Here is a 3,754-nt window from a genome sequence, read left to right as displayed (position 1 = left end):
TAGCCAGTTCTTGATCTCAGTTATCCTTGTACCTGGTTGCTGTGAAACCACAAATGGCTCTCTGTCCCCAAACAAGTGGTGATTAGAAGTTCAGTTACTTATTGTAGAGTCAAAATCTTCGCCGCAAAGGAGAGGCTTGTACACGAAATGAGGTATATTAAGTTTGTGCTGGAAAATGCAACAGAAAAATAAGCAAGTGGCTGGGAGATTTCCAGTGAGGCATTTGGACGACAGCCTGAGCGGGTTGCAGGGATGTGGGTGGAAGGCGGCTGAGGGCAGCAGGGACGAGAGGGAATCTGCAGGGGGGGCCTGCACTCATGTCCTGGCTCGTACCTGCCCCTCCCTGACCTGCCACCCAGGAGCCACAGTCCCTGCCCTGCCTCCCTTACAGATGATGAGGCAGAAGTAATAGCGAGAAACTACTTTACAGTTTGTAAAGCACTGTGCAGATAATTTTATTTCTGTTAGCATTAGTCCAACCTATATCTGGGTCCTTTTTATCTTTTAAACATTACAAAGGATGATTTGGTGTAAAGTAAGTCTTTCTCCCACTCAGATCCCCAGGCCTCTTCCCAGAGTGAACCACTGTTAGTTGTTTCTCAGGTATTTTTCCATAGATTCTCTAGACATAGTGCAAATGTGTGTGTGTGTGTGTGTGTGTGTGTGTGTGTGTGCGCGCATGCGCTTATACTCATGTTGACACGCTCTCCTCCAGCCCCACTAAATGGAAATTTAGTGAAAGTCCCATATATGTCATTTTATATTTTCTCATACCCACTCTTTTTAAAAAGTTTCTTAAGTGGGTGAAATTAATTGTAACAACATACAATATATCCAAAATACTACCATTTCAACCTGTAACAAATATTAAAAATTACAAATGAGATATTTTACATCCCTTATTTCATATTAAGTCTTTACATACTTGTATGTACTTTACACTAATAGTGCATCTGAGTTCAGACCAGCCACATTGCAAGTTGTCAAGAGCCCCACAGGGCTGATGGCTACTGAACTGGACAGTGCAGGTCTACTCCAATCTACAATCTATTTTTAACCTTAGCTGTTTATTTTGGAACTGAGGGTGGAGTCGTTTACCTCATTAGTCTCTGACCTTCCTGGAAGGCAATTTTCTGTTGCTCATGAAGTCCTTCAGGTTGGAGGATAATTATAGTAACTGTGTATAAATTCTGCAATCTGTGCCATCTGTGGGTCTGTTTCTATTGATTGATTTTTCTCCTCATTATTCTCATTTGCTTATTTTCATTGGTTACCAGACATTGTGAACGTTCCCTTGTTGGATCCTGGACATTTTTGTAACCCTGTAAATATTCTTGAGTTTTGTTCTGGGATTCAGTTGGGACCTGCCAAGTCTTGGCTTTTAATTTTCATTATGCAGGACCAGAGCTCAGAATGGTCCCTATCACCACACACAGACAAACTCATTCTTTTTCATGGCTGTAAAGTGTTCCCTTGTACGGATGTACCATGATCTATACAAACTATATTTGACATTTAGGTAGTTTCAAGCCTTTTGATTTTCTTAACGGCACTGTTGTGAACATCTTATATATGACTTTGCACACATGTCCAATTTTATTTTCAGATAAGCTCCTAGAACTGGCATTGGAGAGTAAACTATTTATGATTTGTATTAGTCAGAGTTCTCCAGAGGGAGAGAACTGAAAGTAGATATATACATAAATATTAGATTTGTTATGGGATTGGCTCACATGAACCTGCGAATTGGAATTCCAAATTCTGTAGGGCATGCTGCAAGTTGGAAACTCAATGAAGGTGAAATTGAATTCCATGGGAAAAGCCACCATTGGAAACTCTGCTGAATTTCTCAGAAAAAAGCTGGCTGGCTGAAATGCAGATAGAAATTCTTCTTTCTGACTGCTGAACCCCTTAGTTCTTGTTTTAAGGCCTCCAACTGATTGGATGAGAAGACTCTCCTCATTTTTGAAGACGTCATCAGTCATAGATCCAATCAACTTACTGAAGCCCATGAAATGTCCCGATAGTAACCATCAGACAATTGTTTGCTTGTCCAAATGACTGAACACCATGAACTAGCCAAGTTGACAGATGGAATTAACCATGACATGACTATTTACAGGTCTCCTAATGAACTTAAACACAAAAACCTTCCAACTCTCAGTTCCTATGGTGTTCCCTTTCCCACACTCTTACTTCCTCATCTGGGTGAAAATCCCCAGGGATTAAACTATGTCCCTCAGGACTGAGATGAAAATTAAGTAAATGTCATCATCTGTCTGTGACTTTCCTGAATGGCCATTTTCTGTTGAGCATGGCGGGAGGTGGGAGGATAATTATAATTGTTTAATGTTCTTGGGTATGAATTCTATAATTGGTGTCATTTCTGGGTCTGTTCCTATTGATAGTTTTTTCTCCTCGCGATGCTTCTTTGCACACCTGGTCATTTGTATTGGATGCTAGATATTGTGAATTTTACCTTGTTGGGTGCTGGATATTTTCATATTCCTTTAAATATTCTTGAGATTTTGTTCTTTTGTCTTTCTCCTCCTCCTTTCCTCACCCCTAGCATCCATTGCGGTACAATTTTTGTACCATCTGGTTTATTGACTCTTTCAGCATCTGTATTGTAGTTGATTCTGAGAGTATTTGTGACTCCGCTTCCCTCTCACTACCCCCACCTGGGCCTCTAAGTCGGCTGATAACTCTTAATAGCCACATCCTCGGAATCATCCCTCTTTCTGACCCTGTCCAGGGCTGAGCTGTGCAAACCACCCACAGCTGGTGAGAGGCCAAAGGTGAGGCCCCTGTGTTGTTTCCGTGACCTTTCTCTGCACAATATCTCTTTAAGCTCTCATTATCTCCTCTTTTCCAGTGTTCTGTCACTGTGTAGGCTCTCCAGCTCTGGGGATCAGCTCTCTGGGGGATTAGCCCTTTTTAGCTGACTCACCTTGGAAGCCTTTGTGGGCAGATTAAGGGGTTTTGCTTGATCAGCACATCCTTAGCTTTACCAGAGCCTAGATTTCAGCAGAGCTCAGACAATCTCTTCCTTTTGCTTTTAGTTTAGTTTAGCTTAGTTTTTTCTCCTTACCCAGTTAAAACAAACAGAGCTGCCTAGAAGTTTCTCTGCCTTTGTTCGGCAGGCAGTTGCTGATGGGAGAGGGAGCAAGCCAAAGGTAGATCTGTCCAAAGACACTTTTTGTCCTAGACCCATTTTTGCTGACCTTATGTTAGCAGAAAGCACCCATGAGCAGTGTTGCATATGCAGACATAGCTTTGAATATGTCGGGGCTTTGTTTTTAAAAAGAGTGTTGCTGTGCTCATTTCAGCAGCACATATACTAAAATAGGAACAATACAGAGATTAGCTTGGCCGCTGCACAAGGATGACACGAAAATTCATGAAACATTTCCATATTTATTGTGTGATTTTAAAGGCCAAATCAGGTGCTCTCCTGGTTTTGTGCTCTAATGCCATTGGAACCATACTGGAAATGTCAGTAACGGTTTTATAGCTTTTGAAATCTCTTTGCTCTCTCAATTGTAATTAGTAATAAATAGAAGCATGAAACTACAGACATCAAATGCATGCCTTGCTACTGGGAGGACTAAATGTACATATCTTTAACATACTTTTTATGTTCTTAATATTTGAAGGGAATTTTTTAACATCTGTGGATTTTATTCTTTTTAATCTTATTTTACAAATTTCTGTTCTACGAATAATAGGTTATTGTTGATAGAGAAACTTAAGG

At 40.7% G+C, this 3,754-nt stretch overlaps 1 non-coding gene across 1 annotated transcript; it reads left to right on the top strand.

Annotated features, from left to right (window-relative positions):
• The first annotated feature begins 3,316 nt into the window (after positions 1 to 3,316).
• On the top strand, positions 3,317 to 3,421 carry LOC119505842. The gene has a single exon (XR_005210877.1). It is a non-coding gene; the product is annotated as a U6 spliceosomal RNA (small nuclear RNA).
• The last annotated feature ends 333 nt before the right edge of the window (positions 3,422 to 3,754 follow it).

Source organism: Choloepus didactylus, chromosome 10, assembly GCF_015220235.1.
Source record: "Choloepus didactylus isolate mChoDid1 chromosome 10, mChoDid1.pri, whole genome shotgun sequence".
In the NCBI taxonomy this organism is placed as follows: domain Eukaryota; kingdom Metazoa; phylum Chordata; class Mammalia; order Pilosa; family Megalonychidae; genus Choloepus; species Choloepus didactylus.
Note: the sequence above shows the minus strand (reverse complement) of the source record. Positions and strands in the feature narration are given on the sequence as shown.